Here is a 22,670-nt window from a genome sequence, read left to right as displayed (position 1 = left end):
CCTGAAAGTTGTAAACTGGCTCTCAAATGCATGTATAAGCCAGCTCTAATACACCAGGCTCCCCATCTCCTCTCCTAATCTCCTGTGATGTGCATGCTTTTCTCTCCAAGCTTATGTCTTTCCATCTGACCCTCACACACCACAGTTCAGCACACTAAACTTCCTCAATCGATTCGTTGAATAATCAGAAGTCTTACTAGCTGAGACATTTTCACATGTATGCTCTTATCTATTGTTTCCTCTCCTAGGCAGTCACCTTTCAGATCCAAGTTATAAAGCCGCCTCTGTTTCACTGACACCCTCTCTCACCCAAATCCCACACTGTTCCTTTGGCATACAGGACTCACAGCTGTCCCCAGCACACTCCTTGCCTGCTTCTGCAGACTGGGGCCTCATGCAACCCAACAGCACAGGCTGTAGACCTTCTATCACAGGGTATCTGACGGGGCAGCAACAGATGGCTGGGGGCTGAGGCAAAAACTAAAAGAATAAATGGTAATATATTGTAGACAGCAAGAATTAGGGCAGTGGGGCATAAAAGAATTGTTGCTGCTATGGTTAACAAAGAGCTAAGAATAACTTATGGGAATGAATTATGGATATTGTAGATGACAACTTGATAAGACGAGAGGGAAATAATATATAAATCTGAAGAATAAGTACCTTGGCAGTACATATGTGAGGCACAAGTGGAATATTAGAATCTCTGCACCAAATGGTCACTTGGATGAAGAAGTCAGTGACAGAGGCTGCTGGCGGATGCAGAAGGGGCAGTGATGGGTGGAGCGCAGTTTCTGCCAATCTCTCCACACTTCTGTTTTGTACTCAGCAAAAATTAGATCAAAGCAACTCACTAACTTGCCCAAGTTCAGACAGGTGACAAGTGAGTGTCAAAATTTCAATTTGTCTCTATTAGATACTAAAACTGTTGTTATTTATTCTCTGTTTTCTATTTTTTCATGACTATTTGCAAGAGAACAAAATGTGGCCTTGCTCTCAAAGTCACTCATCTGACAAAGCCACAATCTGTGTCTCAGAGAACCTGAAACCCCCCCACACAAACTGATGGGAATAAAATCACTGGGTCTTACACTTCCCACTTCAGAAAGTGAAACTGTCTCAATGATGATGACTTTTTAAATAGTTTTTGTACTGCTGATTTCAGCTAAAATTAAGAAGCATTTTCTCTGAGTTTCATGAAGTCTACACAAACTGAGGATTTTACTACCTTCTTCCCTTAAAGTTCATAAAGTAATGGAGTAGCAGGGAATTCAGAAAGAGAACCAATTGCTAGAAACAACATCAGTGAGGTCATCAGAAAACTCACAAAAGCAGGAATGACTAAAGGAGCATATTTATTCACCCATGTGCAGGACACACAAACTGGATTTACAGTTAGGACAGAAAAGATCAAGTCAGATGCCAACTGGTGCTCCTGAATAAATAAGGTCTGATTTTTTTTCGGCTCATGTGTTTCTGAGCTCTTGGACAAAGCTGAGGCTTCCTGGAGGTGTGAGACTTAGTATTCATGCTCTCTGAATTTCTTTCCATTAGGAGGTATTTCTCATTCAATAGCAGGGGGAGGTGAGGAAACTGCTTGAAAGATAAAACATCAATCCCCAAGCACAGGGACTTCATTTCCCTCTTTTCCCATTCCTCCCTGTTACCATGAGGATCATCAACAGCAATTATTGAAATTTCTAACTCTAAGAGTCAGAAACAACTTCAAATCCTAAAAAGAAGTTTGCAGACCCCACAGCTTAGAAAGTAGAACCACAGGGCTGAAACAGAGATATTTATGCCTAGTTTTAGGGAGGTGAGGATCAGTGGGAGGGACACCAGTACCCCGGGAACACACCACCGCATATCCAACAGTGAAAATATCCGGGGTAGGGGGGAATAGCAGGAAATCAGCACACAACCTCTCTGTCCCACGAAATGAAACAGTATGAACCATAAAATGGACTTAAATCACAAAACACATAAATTCTGTAAGAAGATTACAGTCTCAACCTAAAAGCTTGGAAATGTTTTCCCTGGAAAGTGTTATTTCTATATCAACCCATGTGAATTAGTCATGAAAAGTAGAAAACCGGAGACAGAATTCTGACAATATCACTAAAATCTGTTCATTGAATAGTAGCAAATTTAGGAGAGCTCAGAAAGTAGAAAAAGTAACCCCTCCAGTTTTTCATCTACAACACTTCATGGAGGTTTGGTCCTGTGCATTATCCCTGGATCCTAAAGCGCAAAGATGCTATAACACAGTGGAAAGATGCTGCTGCTGCTGCTGCTGCTGCTCTGGTGAAACCTTCTCCTGTCAATGATGCACCTGGAAAAAATGCAAATACAAAGCTTTCCTGCAGGGAAAATAAGTCCATAGAAACATCAGGTCTAAATATAAACCATAACAGTAGGTGAAGTACAGTAGACAGAGCGAGTTAAATTCTGTGTGGTTTCTCTTCTAACGGAAACCCAAAATATAAATAATGTAAAAAGAAAAATAAGAGAGAGATGGCAGGAAACAGAGACATGGACTTTGTGGAAAGGGGAGGAGGATCTGGGATAGCAAAGAGCAGAGCCTGGGGTGAAAGGGTAGGGGAGAAAGATGCCTCAGATGCATGGTGTGTGTGTGTGTGTGTGTGTGTGTGTGTGTGTGTGTGTGTGTGTGCACGTGTGTGTGTATGTGTGTGCACGTGTGTGTATGTATGTATGTGTGTGTGTGTGTGTGTGCATGCGTGCTGAGGCCCCAGCATAAAGACAATTGCATATCACAAACATGCAGTAAGGAAAATTAAGCAAAATAAAACTAGACCATTAAAAATAAAACAAATGAGGACACAATCATTCATGAATATGGCAAAAAATAGGAGGTTTACAAACAAGTAATAATTCATAGACAATGAAGTGAAATGAATAAGCATGAAGGTAAATATTAATTTCTAAGTTACCCTCACAAGAGATAGAATACTAAACACAGATAAATAATAAAATAATTTGGAAAGGTTATTAAAGAGCTTTCCCCATCTAAAATACGTACATGCTGAGAGGAAAAGTCATTCAAAACTTGGATTCCTTGAACATTCCAGGCTGCAGGGAAAGCCCTGAGTCTCCCAGTTTATTTTGTTAAGCAAATACATGTGCAATAATTTTGGGGGGGAAATATTATAGTGGTAGCAAAAATAATAATAAAATATGTAAGAGCTGTTTTTATTACTTATAAAATACTAACTTATTTCTTATAACAACCCTATATGCAGGCACTACATATATTAGTTATCTCATTTGAAAGGTGAGACTGTATAAATCCAGAGCCACTATTGAGTTTGCCCTTCATTACAGAGCTAGTAAGCAGCAAAACTCAGATTCAAGTCAAAGTAGAATGGTACTAGATATAGATATGTTGTCTTTCTGTACATTTTAAATTGATTGAAATAAATTACAATTAAATTTGTTTTTCTAAAAAAAATGCATGTCTGATGGTGCATCCAGATAAACACATGAGTCTGGTGACTTTGAAGATTGGCACCCCTTGAGTGACAGGTTATTAATTGCTAAATGCTCTGAGAGAAAAACAGTTCCAAATACTACAATGGTAGCCCGGGAAATGTTAATCCCAAAACCATTCTGCATCTAAGACAGAAGAATTTTCAATCAATACGTTGGCACATCCTTTCTCCTGTGGCAACAATTCATTTATACAAACACAGATGGCATGCTGTTTATTCACATCACATTCTACATCCACGGCAAACATCCATGAGTGAAGACCTCCTGCCATTCAGGGAGCTTTCATTCTAGCAAACTCAAAAACCAAAACCTATATCAATGGATAAACTATACACTCTTTTTAGAAGAAGTACTTTGGGTGGATACAATGATATATGGAGAATCTGGTATTCCAAAGTTTTAGGATATTTACTAGAAATAATGTGTAGGGAGAGAAATAAAGGATTGAGTATTTACCCAGATGCCCAAAGCTCCAACACTCAGCTCCAAGGCTTGACTCCATTCATTGTCCCTCCCACCCGCTGCCACCAGGTATCCAGGGACAAGAGTGGCCAGAATACAAGATTAGGAAATGACAGAAAATGCAAAGAAAAAAAAAAATAACATAACGCCCATCGGTCACGAAAAGAAGTTCAGTTCTAACTATGAGAACAATTCAAAGCGACTAGGGGATTTTTGAGCAAAAGGGTAATCTACTTATATTTATAGTTATAGGGATTTCTCTGCCTCATCTAAGAATAGTAAAGAGGATCCCAGGATAGAAACAGTGACACCAGTCAGGTTAGCAATGACCCCAGTTTGGAGACCTGATGACAGATTGGCCAGAGCACCATCAGCAGAAAAATAAAAGTCCTCTGTGGAGAAACTTGAAGGACAGAAATTGCTGATCAGTTGGATTCAGCATTGTGAAAGAAGGCCCAGCAATGGTCTCGGGTTTGGGATCCAAGAATCTGTAAAGCTCGAGGGCCCTCTGGCTGACATATGAAGACTGGATGTGGAGGTTTGAAGAGGAAGATCTGGAGATGAGCATGGGGTCTTTTAGATACCTCAGAGGAAGTGAGTAGGATGCCAGTGGGATGCTCTGGAGAAACAGCACGACTGGAAATACTTATTCCAGTGTCTTCAGCATGCAGATGTCATACAAAACAATGAGAATGTGTGAGATCAGCAGGGGGGAGCGCAAGCGGGGAAGAGTGGGGGGAAAGTTGACTACCTGACAGTGACAGCGAAGGTCAGAGAAGAAAAGAAGCAGGGAAAGGAGATGACTGAGAGGAATAAACCAGATAGAAGGAGGAGTCCCAGCCAAGCCAGGAGGGTTGGAAGCCAAGGGAAAAGGAAGTGGGAGGAAGAGGAGGTGAGCAGCTGTGGTAAGCATGCCCTGGAGGGCGAGGATGGGATGGGACAGGAGAGCAGCATCCTTGAGTTTGCTGCGTGCAATGTGGATGCTGCGCGCAGTGTGAACATACGATGGGCCTGAGCACTTGTTCAGGAAGCTACTGAAGAAAGAGAATTCTCCCCTTTCAGGTGGGAGAGCTGACCCTGGAAATAATCAGAATTCATTAAACTCAGCAACACACAAAAATCCAAAGGGCTTCAAGTACACATGCTCACAATCTCTGGTTTCTAATGACCAAATAGCTGAACACTTTAAGAAAAGAAAGGTGATTTTCTGGGCATTAGTGGGAATGTAAACCAGGGCAACCACTATAGAAATCAGAGAGAAGATTTCTCAAAAACTAAAACTAGAAATTTTATTTGATCCTGCTATTCCCAGTCTAGGGGTCTTCCTGAAAGAGTAAAAGACATCATATTGTGTTGATTCATGTGCATCCATTTACAGTGGCACAACTCTTAAATCTTGGAAGAACCCTACATGTCCATCAGTAAATGAATGGATAAGCAAAATGTAGTACTTATACACAGTAGAGTACTACTGTACCAGAAAGAAGGATAAACCTGCATTTTTTGTAAGAAAATGGAAGCAACTTGAGACCATAATGTTAAGTGAAATATATCAGACATGAGCTTAAATATCATATGGTTTAGCTTATTCAAAAAACCCAAAGTACAAATAAAAAGCAAAATAAAAGATAGATAATAGGAAACAGAGAAATAGATCTTTCTCAAATGGGAAAGGGAGGGGAGAATCCTGGGGGTAGCTGGAGAGAGAAAGCAGAGTAAAGAAGGAATTAAGAGGAGTTGTGTACATGTTTCAACTCCACACAAGAAATATAAACATTGTTTACTGAACACAGGTACAATAAAAAAAATTTAAATAAAATAAATGAGACTTAGTTAGAATCACCATCCTGTACTCTCGATTGTTAGTGGGTGACATTTCTATTCGTCTGTTCATAAAAAAAGAGGAAGAATTTCTACTTACACGCATTTTTGCGGTTTTCTCCCTGCAGCAACAGACAAGGATTCTGAGCTAACAAACTGAAAACAGGAAGCAGATGAGATATGCAAAGCCTCAGCTATGTTCTTGGATCTCCTGTGATTAGCAGGTGTGGTGCAATAATTATACAAACCTCTTTTTTATTACAAGCCCTAAGGGTACAAAGTTACACTTGATGTTGCTCATTGCTTTATATAACTAAAATTTTAAAGGAGTTTAAATCTTAATATATATTATATTACAATTATAATATAAAATGAAATGAAATATCATTTCATTTTTCATTTGCCTGGATTTTAATGGGTTTGTGTGAGTATGAATGCATAAAAATCATACAATATATACAATTAGTTAAGTATAATTAAATATGATTATACCTAGCTTATTCATATACCAAATGCAAGTATATAATAATTATTTGCATGTATAAGCATATACACAATTCTCATGTTCTTATCTAAACTGCATATAAGGATTTGTGCTACTGAATTCGATGTTGCAAAATACTTTATAAAGCTAAGCATCTCTACCCATACAGATTTAGTATCATCTTGCTTTGAAGTCCCATCAAGCTTTTATTCTTCTGTCTTCATCGTCTTAACAGGTTGTATCTTAATGGATTTTATGGTATGTGATGATTAAATAAGCAAAAACTTTTATAGACAAGGAGATTATACACACTCTGATTTTTAAGTTATTACTTTATGCACTATTATTTCCATGACTCTTCATTTTGATACATGAACCTATTCCAGATTTATAGCTTTCTTAAAAACCTTATTCTCCTTGGAAATCATAGTCTCAAAACCCTTTAGCAAACCACAACTGAGGATGGAAGGAAAGGTCTCTAAAATCATGGAAGAAAAAAGCCTTGCTACATGACATTGGAAGCCAACTACTGACCTCTGATTAAGGACACAGGAGCAGACTTTGAATTCTACTTCCAGGGGCTAAGAGGGCATCCTGGGAGCCCTCTTCACCCACTCAGAACTACAGGCCTAGCTGGGTCACTGCACCACCTGGACTGACCACTAAGCACCCTTTTGCCTGCTGTTTCTTCTGCACAGTGGAGCTGTGAACATTCTGATTGTTTGTATTACCTACCTGACAGTGGTGCCAAAATGAAATAATGCCCAGAAAGCACTCAGCTATTGGCCTGGCAAACAGAAAGCCTGCAAATGACTGCTAACGCATGCTGTGCCATTTAACTTCAGAGAGGCACAGGGAAGGTCCTTACTCTATCTCCATCACCCTGGTGCGGAGACATTTCCCTGATCTCCAGCTCCACTAAGAAAGATCATCAGGAGAGAGATGTGTGCACAGCAAGGCTGGGGCCTGTGCACGGCAAGGGAGGCAGGACCAGGGTCGAGGCCATGCTGTTGCCTGGACACCAGGGTGGCCTGGACCTCCCAGGGTGCAGGGTAGTGGACCTGGGAGGGAGGAGGAAGCTTCTCCACTGGGAGTCTGCAGTCAGCTGTCTTGGTGTCCATGATACTACACTGAGTGAAACTCTGACCTCCTGATGTGGTTCTTTGTTTGAACACACTGATGCCACTTTCCAAGAAAAGGATTCCACGCCAATAGAACAACCAGCTTCATCACTCCCTTTCAGAAACACAGGAGGAAAACTCTCCATTGGGGGAACTGTTAGGATTTATTCCACAGAGCCAGTCTAGATCCTGAGACCCTAGACCTTCTTTCAGACAACTGGAGCTTCACTATTTCATAGATGATCATATTGCTTAAAAGTTTCACAAATGTTAAATGCAAATTACAGAGTTCAGGCTACACCTACAAAAGGTATAGGATTTTATGTCAGACTATGATATCTGAGTTTGGTCAAGAAATTTTAACCAAATTAAGGCAGTTTTCCTCTAAAGGAGAGCCAAGAGAGAAATAGACGGGGACGGGGGGCTAAGGATTTATCTCAGTGGCACAAGTGCTTGCCTAGCAAGCATGAGGTCATAAGTTCCAACCCACAACAAAAAAAAAGAGAGAGAGAGAGTGCTGAAGATCAGAGATTTTGAAAAAGTATATATAAACAAAAGCTCAAGTCATTATAAATGCTTTTTTCCACATTTGCCAGTTGTTATTTTGAAATAAACACTCCCATCTTATATTTCAAGGTAACATCATGTTCAGTTCATAACTCAAAGATCTAGCACCACAATAAACAAATGAATAATAACAGCAAATAATAACTGATTAAAATAATTTCTATTTCCAGCTTTAAATTTGAATCATCAGAAAAAGGGTAAATGACACAGCTGAATGAATAAATTTTAAAGGTCACCTTATCCCAAATCCTACTTTCTCTGGTTACATTTTGACCAAGGTAAGGAAGATGACTGCTGATGTCCAGACAGTATGCACATGGCAGACCGACATCTGAACATTTCGTCTCCAAACCAGGGTGCTCAGCTGCACCAAGAGACAACTGAACAATGCTTATTTTCCACTCAATATTTTAGTATGCCAAATGTAAGGTATAGCTGTTAAACAGACATGGAGAACTTAACATTTATCAGCAAATGTGGTTTTTTTTCAATCAGAAAAAGGATTATTTTCTTGCTTGTGTCAAAAAACTATAAATCAAAATGATAGCATGTACTGTCAACTGCAGCTAATGACACTTTCATAATCAGCATATTTGTAGCAGTGGCACCTAAGGAATGCTCCACAGCCAGTGGACTGTGAATACTCACAAACACAGAGCCCCAGAATGGGTAGCTGGTGTAGAAGATGAAGAAAAAGGCATGTCCAAAGGAATGGAACAAGTACCCTAGTGAACCCAGGAAAACACCCAGAGCCAATCATGATGTAGGTGGCCTTCAAGAAGGACAAAAACACACATCATCATATAAATTTGTTTCCTTTCCTCCAGAGATGAGATGACAGTGCTTATCACAGCTAAAATGTCAGGCTCAAGCTCACTGGGCAAAAGGGTTTTGGAGGGGATTTGCTCCCCACACTCCCAACCTTTCAGCAGTGCCACTTCCTCCCTATTGTTCCTCTCATATCTATTAATTCCCCCAAACTTCTCAAAAAGGAACTTTTATTCAGGGTTTGCAAGAGAATACATTTAATATGGAACACATAATTTATAAGACTATTTTACTGTATTTACCCAAAGTGTCAAATTCAGAAGATTACAGGCAATCTGGCCACATGTTAGAAACCCTCAGAATCCATCTGAGGGCCTGGATCCCACGGCAGCATCCTACATGAGTCTAGCTGAAGACCTAGAGCCCATGGCAATGCCTCAGGCAAATCTGTAGCAAAGATCTGCCCTGGGAAAGCCTACTTGAGGATTATTACCAACAACATAAAAAGGTGGAGTGGATGGGAAGATGATGTGCTGTTGATTCTCTTGAAGAAACTCACTGTGTTGGTTTCCCCGATATGAGCTCAGCAATTATCATCAGACAAGCTCACCTCCTTACTGTCACTAACAATGGCTACAGTTCTCTTTGGGGAGCTCTGATCCTTACCTTGAGCATCACTTCCTGGCTCCAGTGCAGATCCCTCAGCCTGATAGCACAGATCCTTCATCCACAGACTTTCTAGCTTCCACCCCTGGCCTTTGGGCCTTCCTGTGCAGATCCTAGATACAGACTTGCATGAGACATTTCATGGGTTCTTGGTCTTCAGCTGGAATCATGTAGGACACTTCCATGGGATCTGGACCCTCAGCTGGATTCTTTGAGTCTTTAGTGTGTGGACAGATTTCTAACACCCTTTTGTATTTGATTTTTGGATGAATATTATAAAATAATCTATAAGTTTGTGTCCTCTATTAAATCTATTCCCTTGCAAACCTTGACTACAACAGGAGGCAGCTGAAGTGTAAAGAAAATTCATTTGTTATAATAAGTCCAAATATCTCCCCAGCACACTTGGGGGCCATAAGATGATAAAGGCACACAGATATGAAGCAATATTGTACTCAGCCTTTCCCTAGGCAAATATTTACATTTAAAATATAGCAGATGAGCTTCAGAGGCCTCCTGAAATGGGTGGTTCAGAGGCATCAAGGAAGAATGAGGGGCCTTGGAATCTATTCTGCAACTGATATACTATTTCAAAGACAGGGAGCAAATAGCACTTTAAAGTAGGTTAAGTCATTTGCTCAGGGCCAAAGGTCAAATGAGTCTAGATTTAAACCAAAAAGATGGACCTGGAGTCCAAGGGGTGAAAGTAGGGCCAACAAGACAGTGAAGTGAGCAGTTGACAGTATGCAAACAGCAGCTGCACTTCAGGGTAATGAGAGGGGAAAGAAAACAAAGTTATCCAAGATGTCCACCACCAAATTCACTTTAAAAGAAATACAAACAATTCCTCCAAGGGGCAAGCCAGGCACCTCCTGAAATAAGGCAGCAGAATGTTCTGGAAGCCTGGAAGTCGGACACAATGAATAGAGAAGCCTCTGTCATGTGGTGCTGCTCCATCTGCAGGCTGATCAACTCTGCTGTCTGCGTCTCACTTCTTTGCTGCAATAGACAATTATCTCAGCCTCCAAAACCACCCATGCATGATTTACCTCTGCATGTAGACCTAACACCCACAGTGACTGATAATGTTTCTGTCATAAGAGAAAGCCTCTTCCTCTCTACTCCCCAGTCTATAATACAACCTAGTCTTTTTCTCATCATTAGCTTAGTGAATAACTCAGAAATTCCTTCTTCTGGGAAAACACAGGTTTTCTGCATGCTATTTATTTTGCTTCCCTATTAAACCAATTTTTTTACCTAAGGATGGTTTTCCCCAAGGGTTTGTAGTATTCCTCTCTGATGGTCTTGTGATCTGTCCACAGGCTGGGAAACAGAGTTGTTTATGCTTTCTGTTTTTGCCTAGCTGCCACGCAGCCAACCACAGAGGCTGTTCTCATCTTTTCATGGAAAACCTCTTGGGAAGCCATCTGGGGCTGTTTGTAGCTGACCTGGAAAAGAAATCCAAAGGCTCATTCATTTTCCTTTCACCTCAAGCTAATAACAGTTTTCAGTGTAAGAGGACAGTTCAATTCTGTTAAGAGATCAAAATGACTCTCCACAAATGGGCCAGGAGGGCAGAATAATAAAATTCATACAGTCCTGAGCCCCAGTTTTTTCATTCTCAAATCCATCATGTCTTCCAAAGAACACACCCCCTTGAGCTTTGTCTAGGTCATTTCTGTTTTCTCACCATGCTGAATCTCGGTCCCCATGTCATACTTTCAGGGTGACTTTTGCAGTCCTGACCAAGACTGAACTGATGGATCTGACCCCATCCACCCCTCCCCAGTCTCCTAGGTTCCTGAATTTTGAGAATAACGGCAGCCTCTTCTTATATTCTGCACCCCCCGCCACTTCAGCCTGGGAACAAAGCTGAGACACAACACACCCACCCCACCTACTGGGTCACAGCATGCTTTGCTACATCCATGTACACAGTCATTCTCAGTCCCCCAATCTCATATACCTCCCTTCAACCACCTAAGTCCATCCCATGAATGCCTCCACAATGATATCCAAAAAAGACCCAGCTCTGCATTCTCTTTTGGACTCACTCCAGGAGGTCCCACTGAGAATCTCAAATTGACTCTGGCTCTGTTCTTTTCTGGATCATCACTGTTTACCTAACTGTGCACCGCTTAATCAATCTGAGCCTCAGTTTCAAGAGCCCTTGTCATCTCCTCATCCAATCAACACTCAGCTAACACAGGTTTCCCAAATAAACTGTAGGTGTTGCCTGATGCAGTCATGCTCCATGGGTGACACTAGGATGTATGTCTGCCAGCCTGTGACCCTCTCTCACTGAGAGATTAGGGAAGCTCCAGAGGAGACAAATCTAAACACATCAGTTAGTTTGATCTTTTTAAAATAGGGAGGATTTTTAACCTTCAGGTAACAGAAACTATGTCATATAACCTTTGGCCAACGTATCATTAAAAATAGGTCAGAGTGCCAGGTGTAAACCTGTACTTTTCAGCTACTATGCAGGCTGAAGTAGGAAGGCCACAAGTTTGGTTGCATACTGAAACAGGAAAATCACAAGTTTGAGGATAGCCTGAGAAACTCAGTAAGTCCCTGTCTCACAATTTTAAAAGGGGAATGAGAGGTAGGAATTTTAGCTCATTATGAAGGCCCGGAGTTCAATTCTCAGAACCAAAAAATAATTAGTATCATAGTCAAAGAAATGGATTTCCTAGGAGCTTACCAATGAGGTTCACCATCTTCTTCTTCATATGTTGCAGAATTTTTCTAAAAGATTTACTCATATTAACTAATTTAGTTAAATTTTGGGTGCTATAGTTATGATCCTTTGCATTTTACCAATGAAAAAGTTGAGGATCAGAGAGGCTAAGTAAATTTCTCAAGGCCAGCAGTCAGTAGTTTAAGGAGCTCATGATAAGAACCTGATGAACTGGCTCTAGGTGTCCCTGAACTACACTGTTCCTCCAAGCTCGGGTGGAAACTCACTCATCAAACCCACTCCTCACTTCAAGAAAGTCCAGGCCAACCTCATTGTCAGAGCCCACAGCCAAACTCAGCTGCAGTCACTTGAATTCAATATACCTAAGGGTTATATGTGTGTATATATGTGCCTGTGTGTGTGTACACATGTCGGTGTGTCTGTGTGTCTGTATGTGTCTGTGTATTTGTGTGTCTACATTTCCCCAAAGAAATGGTTTTACTGTTAGTGATTTCTAACCAGTTTCATGATGGCACCAGAGTAAGTCACATTCTAAGGAGGAGTCATCCTCACAGCTAAGAACACCAAACTTCTACATAGCTACCAAACACAAAGCTGCAGACATTTGAGGGGAGCTGTTGTCCAGTGCCTTTAACAAGACGGGGAATTTCTATGGGGAGGGAGCCTGGAGGACTTACCTTGGGCTTCAGGCTCTCAAAGAATTCTTTCCACCTAAGTCCATCTTGTAGGAAATACCCTGTGGGGATCACCACAGTGTCTGTTCAGGAAAACTGCTACCACTTCTTCCCCAGGCTTAACTGATCTTTCTCTTAGGCAGCACCTCTGTGGTGCCAGTGAAACTATTCTGCTGTTCACATGGAAGGTGTGCTAATCACATGTGTGCATGAGACTGAACCATCAGCTTCCCCAAGACATGGAGATAATTAGAAAATTGTCATCAGGAGGAACTGTCTTGAGGCTTGGCAATGCTGCTTGACACATCATTGAACAATAAGTATACCAGAAAATACAAGTAGATCAGTGGAAGGGGAAATAGAATGGAGGAAAACTAGTGTTGGTTGTGCAGGAAAAGAAAAAAATGAAGCCAGACAGTAAGTGTAATGTGGCAGGAGGGACGGTGATCACCACAGCCAGCAAAGTTGCCATACACCTCACATCTATGATCATGTTCAATTCTCACAAGCTTAGAGAGATTACCCTGTCTAGAATCATAGACTAATGGTAATTATCATCTGACTTTACTTAATTATGACTTTACAAAAGTCAGTATACAAAAAATTTTGTAGGTGTTAACCCATTGCATTCTCATGATAACCCAAGACTTAGGAGCTAATATGGTTATGGGAGCTAAAACTATGGCATAGAAATGTTACCCATAGTTTCAGACATTCAGCCAGTTGCCTTAGTCTATTTTCTGCTGTGCTAATAGAAAGGCACAGTCTGGGATAATGTATACATAATAAAGATGTCTTAATTACTTTCTCATCACTGTGCCTCAATACCTGACACATGAAGTTCAAAGGAAGTGAGGTCTACTGTGACTCACTGTCTGTAGAGGTTTCAGCCCACAGTCAGCTGGCTACAAGACCAAGAGGCTTTTCTTTTCACTATGCTGGAGATTTCTTTTGACATGCAGAAACTTTTTAATAAGAAGTGGTCCCAGTTATTGATTCTGGGAAGTATTTCCTGTGCGGTTTGAGTCCTGTTCATGAATTCTCTACCTACTCCTGTGTCTCCAAGGTTTCTACCCAATTTGTCTTCCAATAGATTTAGTGTTTCTGTTTTAATATTCAGATCTTTGACCCATTTAGATTTTAATTTAGTACATAGTGATAGACATGGGTCTAGCTTTAAACCCACAAATTGGGAAAAGATTTTAGTGAACTCTCTGTCAGACAAGGGACTCTTGTCTAAAACATATAAAGAATTAAAAAACTCAGACCTCCAAAATTCAAAGACCCAATCCAAAAATGGGCATCTGAGATGAATATCCAATTCTCAGATGAAGAAATGCAAATGGCAAATAAATACATGAAAAAATGTTCATCATCATTGGTCATTAGAGAAATGCAAATTAAAACCACACTGAGATACCATCTCACTCCTGAAAGAATGGCCAGGATCAAGAAAACCAACAACAACAAATGCTGGAGAGGCTGTGGGGAAAAAGGAACACTCCTACACTGTTGGTGGGAGTGTAGACTGGTACAGCCTTTGTGGAGGTCTGTCTGGAGATTTCTCAAAAATTTGGGATTGGAAATCCCATTTATTTCAGCTATCCCACTTCTAGGCATATTCCCAGAAGAACTGAAAGCATCATACCACAGTGATATATGTGCACCTATGTTTATAGCAGCACAATTTGTAATCGCCAGGTCTTGGAAACAACCCAAGTGTCCATCAACTGAGGAATGGATAAAAAAGTTGTGGTATTTCTATACAATGGAGTATTATTCAGCTATAAAGAAGAATCACATTGAGATATTTATCAATAAATGGGCGCAGCTTGAGACCATACTCATAAGTGAAATAAATCAATCTTGCATGTGTGAAAACCGAATAGTTTCCCTAATGTAAGTAATGATTCAAATATATAAAAATATGTGGTAATCATGATTCCCCATTATGTGGCCTTGAAGCCTTATAAAGTTTTCACTTATTAATTGGAAAGGCTTTATTCTGGGCTTCTTGATATGGAAATATTTGAAGCTATAGTATATGAAATTTTATCCAAATATTTCAAGGAAAAAGACAGACACTATGGTAACTACTATTAAGTCGGGTTATTTGGTGGTGAAGCACTAGGTTGCTGAAACAGTCATGCTTTGACCTCTATTGTTATATTGTTATGTCCTGTTTTAACTCAATCTCTCCCTTATTCTTTAAAAAAATTATTTATTTATTTCTTATGTTTGTTTTAGTTAAGGGGAAAAATTTTAAAAATTAGCAGGATATATAATAGTAACTTTTTTTGATTTCCTATTAACTTGTTTTGAAGTCCTGTAATACTCCCACGATCTTGTTTTGACTGATTAGACTCTGTTCCATTCTGTATGATAGTATCAAGTTTGAGGGTATAGGTAACTACTTTGAAGGCAATAAGATTCACTAAGATGCCCATTCTGGTTTGACTATTGTCTCCTTTGGAAGTCCTGTAATGTTTACAATGCCTAAGTTTTATTGGTCTTGTTCTCTACTGTTTTGTTCAACTTTATAATATCTAATGAGATAGACAATTCTTTTTAAGGAAACAAGAGACATCGTTGATAACCATTGTTGATAACCTTGTAGTCTGTTTTACATCATATGCTATGTCTATCCTTGGTTTTGACTGACAACTTTGTTTTGCCATATTTGACTTTATTCTCTCCCCCCCCAAAAAGTAATAAGAACTAAGGAGTAATAAAATCCAAAATGTGTAAATTTTGTTGTAAAAAAGAGAGGGGGAAAAAAAGCTCTAATGGGTATAACAGCAAGCGTGTTTAGGGGTGTTAAATAGCTGACTATATTAATGTTTTTGGATCATTGAACACAGCTGTTTGCAGTCTCACTGTTTGAATGTCCACTTTGTATTCTTTGATACTGTGATTTGAGCAACTATTTCTAAGATGATAATATGTAAGCTATTAACAGGTGATTTCTTACTGTTTTCTTTTGTAGTTCTGTATTACATGTTCCCTTACACCGCTTTGTTTTGTTTTGTTTTTTCTCTTTTTGCTTTTAAATAACATTTTTTTAAAAAGACCAAGAGGCATAACAGAAGGACTGGGAAACAGGACATGCCAGTGGAGAAACAGCTCATGGCAGGACAGCAGAAGCAGAGGAAAAAATAAAGGCAGAAGGGAAGGAGATAGATTCTCCCAGGCCATGCCCCTAGTGACCCACATCCTCCAGCATGGCTTTATCTCCCAAGTCACATTTAGCTGTAAATTCTAAAAGTCCCACCTTGGAGCATGCAAGGCTTTGAGGAAACATCTAGATATAAACCATAACATTCTGTCCCAGCCCACAAAGATGCATGTGCATCTCTTTACATAAAATGTATTTGACCCATCTTTAAAGAGTTGTCAAAGTCTAACAGTTCCAGCATTGCTAAAAATTCCAAGTTCAAAATCTCTTCCAAGATTTAAAATTTAAAATTTAAAAACTCTTACTTGTGAGCCCCTATGAAATGAAAACAAAGTTAAACATTACTGACATACAAATACACAAGGTAGACAGTCCCATTCCAAAAAGGAGAAATGGGGGAGTAGATAGGAATGGGAATAAAGGAAAATCAAAAACCAGCAGGGTAAACATTAAAATTTTAGTTCCAGGTCCAGCACCCAAGACAAGTTGTGGTGTGATATGAACTCCAAAGGGATTGTGTGGCTCAGCCCCTATAGCATTGCCAGTGGTTGTAGTTCTCACAGTTCCTCTCATGGGTCTGCTTTGCTCCCTCCTTCCAGCTTTCCTCAGATGATCCCTGGTCCTGGCTTCTCAACTTCTTGGGAAATTCACTGCACTTTCAGGTTGATACTCAGTTTCACGCACTGCCCTCTATACACACTACCTGACCTCTCAAACCTTCTTCTGAAATGTGGGTGGAAACTTTTCTGACCCCACAATGCTTACATTCTACATTTCTATAAAACCAGCACCATGTAGATGATGCCAGGGTCTGCCACCAGCTGGAGCAGCAGAGCCCTTTTGCATCTAGCTAAACTGAAGCTACATTCATCAGAACTCTTTGTTCTGATGTTAGCAACATAAGAAATTTGCATGAGATTTGCATGAGACAATTTGCGTGAGATTTGGAAGGAGGGAATCAGATAGCAGCAACATTGCTCCAAAGTTTATTTTGGGTACATTTAGGGTATGAATTGCACACTGCCACTGACCTGCTAGCTCTCCTTGCCAGCACAGGAGCTATAGTTGGTCCTACAACTTCTGCTCTCATTGGATCACCTCCTTCGGCATCTCTGGGTCTTGTACTAGGTATTTGTGAAACTCTATGCTGATGGGTGCAGGTCCCCCATGTAGTCAAGAATAAAGATAATGAGAGAATGAGGTGGATCTATGCTTTAATTACCAGCTTTTTAGTATAATTCTTTTAAAACCTAATCTAAAACTTATTATCTTAACTAATTTAGAATCTTTTTTCACACTACCAACAGTAATGGCCTATCATGCACAATATCATGCACACCACCAGATTCAAAAGCAACAGACATCTGCAGAATCATTTCTCAGTTCCCAAAATTTATTATTATTTTTATAAAGCTCTCTTTATATTTCTAAGACTGGTTCTACTTCCCTGACTTAACCTTAACTGGGACAACAGATGAGAAGTACATTATTGTGCTTTTAGTTCTTGTTTCCCTCTTAGGTTTTGGAACTTTCTTTCCTGTGAGTCATCAGTAGTTATCTCACTAGAACAGCATTCATTTCGTGGGAATTAGTTTTCAATTCTTAAACATCTTTTTCATCTTCTCTAAAATGGAGTTGACAATAAGGAATTCTAGTGTTTTTAGATAATGCCAAATGCCACTTGTAGATAGTTCAGAATCACTCCTTATGGAGAGGAAAGACTTTTAAATATCATGAATTTTAATTTTATTTCATATAGACTTTTTAGTATAGAGTTTCATATATTAAAAATTGTATGCTCTTTATTAACTAATATTTTGAAAGAGTAGGACTAATGCAAGATCTATAATTGAAATGTTTAGTTTTTATTGTTGTTTTGTTTTCTATGATGTGGCCTCTTTGCTACATTTGCCAAGTTTTCCTACATTTTGCCAAGTTTATATCTGGACCAGAAACAGAAGGAAATGTCTGTGAAATTATCCCAACTAGAACTGGAGATAACTACACATGTATCTACTGACATAAAAGGGTGGAGGGAACTCTGCAGTCACTTACCATGGGTGCAACATCTTCCTTTGTAAATCATATCTACATTAACATGTAGATTCTTCTCCAGGAGGAGGCCCATAGCTGCCACCCACTCCTACACATAAAAGTTCCTGATGCTCATCAAAACCCTGGTCCCATGGGACTGCATTCTGAGCAGAGATTCACTCTGACTTCACTTTTTGCAGCAGACTTGACTGAATAAGTGCCTTTGTTCCTGATGTGAAGCCATTGTATACAATACCTCATTCTTTAATCCACAGTACCCTTCAGGGGAGACTGTCCCTTATCTCACAAAAACTGGGGACTTTCCATCACCTGGTTTCCTGCTGACATGTAGCCTTTGCATGATGCCCATTGTCTCTAGCTCAGGAAGTTGCCAACCTGCACTCTTCTTCCAAGATCCTAGGATTCTCCTTTGAGTACTATGATCTTTTCTTCCATCAAGTAGCATATAAATTAGGTCTTATCTCATCCTTGAGCTCTGAAATACAGAATTCCTGGTTACTTTTGGTTCAAGAAGCTCCCTTGAGCTTTCACATGGACCCAGAACTCCTGAAAAGCAGTTGTATCCCCACTGATACACACCAGGAATGTTCAATAGGCACACTATGAGACTGAATACATTAGCATGCTGTTCTTTAAGGCTGTGCTGGAGAGTGACCAGCCAGTGTTGGTAATCATGGGACATCTTTCAATCAACAGAGCCCCAGAAGACCCCCAGTTGCCTGAGAAATGTGACTTCCATTCACTGGCTCTTAGAATTTCCCTCAGTTTTTGGCTTCAGCTGTGACTATCATTTTCATCTTCTTTTTCCACAATGGGAACAACCTAGAATATACACTCCTCTTCTTAAGTGGCTAACACCTCTCCAAAACACCTTTTACCCTGTCCTCTGTAGAAGTGAGGGCACTTTGCTTCTTGTCTGGAGTCTCTTAGATTCAATTTTGCCAGACAAAATGCAGGGCTCCCCATTACATTTTAATCTTAGAGAAACATGTCTTAGAACAAGTGCATTAGTTACAGTTCCCTAGAGGAACAGTATCGACAAAAAATATATGAATAGATATTTGTGAAAATGAATTTATTAAGTAGATTTACAAGATCAGAGCTTGGAGAGTCCACAGTAACTGCTAGACCCTGATAGGCAGTAGCAGGGTCCACTAACTGCTCAGCCCAAGAAGCTGGAAGCAATGCGAGAGTCATCAAGGATGCAGAATCAACTCAAAACTGAAAGCCTGCAGCTTCCTGGATAGTCATCAGTGTGCATCCACTTTGAAAGAAGCAGCCTGAAGTCTACAGGCAATAGAAGTAGCATAAAACATACCTACTCATGCAGTTGGAGCTCTTCAAGCTTGGGTCAACTTCCTCTTTCCTTCCCTTTCATTCCATCCAGGCCACACATGTATTGGACATTGCTACTCATAGCAGGGTGGGCCTTCTCCTCTTAGTCTGGTGACATAACTACTGATTTCCTGGGACCACCCCACTGACACACCCTGACAAGTGTTTTTAAATGTCAAGTTAATGAATCAAGATTAATGGTCACAATAACCATACCACATGTGATATTTGTATTTAAATAAATCTCAAACAATCCAAGGGACATAATAATGTTTTTTAAAATGTTATCTAAAATTAAACTGTACCTGGGAATCCTGAATTTCCATTGGCTAAATATGGCATATATTTCCACTCTTCTTTTGGGTCAGTTTAAAACATCACTAGATAGACAATAGTCAACTCTGGGATGTCACTCTCATCCTCCTCACTCAACCCAAAAAGTCTCTGGCTTCTAGAATTTGTTTAAGGTGCTGGGATTTGGGGACTGAAAAACGATCATTCTTAGTCTTATATTAAAAGGTATCTGCCAGTCCCTGAGAAGTATCAAATATAGAAAAGGTCAAAGAACCTATTACCGTCACCCACATTTATTGTTGAAATTTTCACACATGGCTCTCTGTCTCTTAAGCTGCTTAAAGCTTTCTCCAAAGGTTTTGGCAAACTCACTGAACAATTATACATGGTGGTTTGGTCAGATTTGGCACTGCAAAGACAAAATACCTGCAACTTATAGAGAAGGTATTTTAGATGTTTCACCTGATTCAGCTGACTCTAAGGCAGAAACATCATGCAAGAGAGCAAAGTTTCATAGAAACCCAAAAGCAGATGGCACTGGGAAGAGGGTCTGCAAAGACACATACAGGTGACCCTCCTCCAGCTGGGCCCCCCCCCTCCTCACAGCACCCTCAGTGGATTGATCCATTCATATGAACAGTACCAATGACTCAATCATCTCTGTAGGAACCTCTCATCCATCAAATAGACAATTAAGATTAACAGATACATGGTATATAACAACAGAAAAGAAAGATGGGGAAGAGACTATGTTTGGGCCCCTCTGCATAAACAGTTTCCTACATTAAAGACACTTTAATTCTTCTGATTCACAACCAAACACTGGGTAATGCAGGCTCATACCATCTTTTGAGTATATATGAAGGAAATCTTAAAAGGGACTCAGGTAGTGATCCTAGGCCACACTGTCTGGTCGAGTGTCCTCCTCTGCTTGTCAGCTTAGTGGGTGTCTTGCAACTGGTTTAAATGGTGCCTGGTTAAATCCTGCCTCTGATCTCTCTGAGGTCATTCTCTGAGTGACTCCCCAATCCCTGAGGCTCCTCTGGAGGCTGCTCTTCCAGCAGTGCTCAAGACTTGACAACATCCTTCCCAAACTGGAATACAGCAGAGCCCCTGGCATCAGCAGTGGTTCAGCATCTCAGCGGGTGCATCTTTAAAGTCCTACTGCTCTTGGACCCTTGAGTCTTCCACTTTCTTTCCATACTAAACTCTGTTGCCCTTCTCAATACTTTAAGAGAATATATTTTACAAACTGATCGCAACTGTCTAATAAATAAAGTTTCATATATTAAACTAGGTAAGTCCCAGTGCAAAAGCCCAACATACTATCTAATAGATGTAACACATTTGGATATGTTAGGGTAAGAAATAATTGTGCCCTTTGCTCATCACAGCCTGCCTAATATGTCAGGTGCACTGAAGTCTAATTGGTACATTATAAGCTTCTTTTTTTAGGTGTATGGCCCCATGAATTCTGACATGTATGTGTGCATTGTGTGGATGTGTGCAAAATCATAATCAATCTAAAACATTCATTCATTTTCTAACTCGTGGCATGCTGAACTTTTTTTATAATTGATCTCTAACATTATCATACCACTACTCTCAATTCTGAATAAAATAAAATTCCTACTCTCAGTTTCCCTCTTTACCTCCCAATGGAAATGGGAATGTGACTTCAAGAAGAAAATAAATAAGTCTTTAAGCACACAAACTAGTCAACACTAACTTTTTGATGAGTTGTAACTGTACGTAGTCCAGCTTTGCCTCCACCAAAACTGGAGACAAAGTATATGGATTTTTATGTAAACTATACTCTGCCTTGTAAATATTCTTTATGAATTCATCCCTCAACCATTTATATAGAATGAAAAAAATTTGTCTTTGGATATTCCTTCAAAGCCTCACACAGTCATGGAGGGGCAGGGATTTTCAGAGGTGACTGAATACAGTTTGTGGTAGATTCACAGTGCAATCCTGTGATCAAAGTTTATGGTACAAAAGACTTGGTGATTGCTGAATCAGTACACCAATTAGACAGGCATCACGCTAATCCCAGAAGTCTGGAAAAGATAAAATGGTCAGAAAGAAGTTTCTTTTCACCTTTTGCTCTTGTTTCTTTTGCTTTCTTCCACTGCCATGAATTGTTGCCCCTCTTCCATGTGCCACCCTGCTTTGGAGCCAGCTGTTATGGACTAAAACCTCTGTAAACTATGAGCTAAATAACCTTTTCCTCCCTTAAATTGTGGGTAAGGGATGATTTTGTCTCAGCAATGAGAGAAAAATAACTAAGACAAAAGTTATACACAAAAACTTATATTTCTGCAGAGTCTCACCAGGCTACCAGCCAAGAACATCCAAAACTATAGAAATCCTTTGATAGCAATGGTTTTCTAGAGACTATGATTCAGTGACTTAAAATGATTGAAGGCAGTAGAGTTATAGTGGCTCATGTATAAGAAGAGAGCACATGCAAACTATAGAGCCAAGTATCCAAATTCTGAATCTTGATGCCACACATCCAGCTAAATGACTCATGAAAGTAAAGGTTTAATCTTTGTGTTCTTATCAGGATACTACTGATACACACATGGCTCTGCTGTGAGTTGTTGTCTTACTTGCTTTTCTCTCATTGCTGAGAAGTACCTAACACCCAAAGTGAAAGGAGGAAAGGTTTACTTAGCTCACAGTCTTTAGAGGTTTGCAGGGGAGGTACATAGCAGAGGGGAATCAGTTCATGGCAACAGAAGACAACAAAAGCAACAATGCAGAGGAGAAACAAGCCTCTTTCTGTCCCTTATTTTGTATCCAATCTACTAGAATCAGGCTGGTGCCAATTTAATCAGTGGACTGATCATCAATCACCCACCTTAATCTCAGCACCTTTAATTCTAGCATTGAACCATGATCACCACCACACTCTAGATTTGGCCACCTCTGAAAGAGCCCCATCTAAAACTTCTTGAGGCTTTGGGTGGACACCAACAATGACAGTTGTTAAGAGAATTAGACTGTAATAATGTACTTGTACTGCGGT

This window comes from Cavia porcellus, unplaced genomic scaffold (assembly GCF_034190915.1).
Source record: "Cavia porcellus strain 051 isolate PalLab524CR breed Dunkin Hartley unplaced genomic scaffold, mCavPor4.1 scaffold_17, whole genome shotgun sequence".
Classification (NCBI taxonomy): Eukaryota; Metazoa; Chordata; class Mammalia; order Rodentia; family Caviidae; genus Cavia; species Cavia porcellus.
This window is presented reverse-complemented; position numbering follows the sequence as displayed.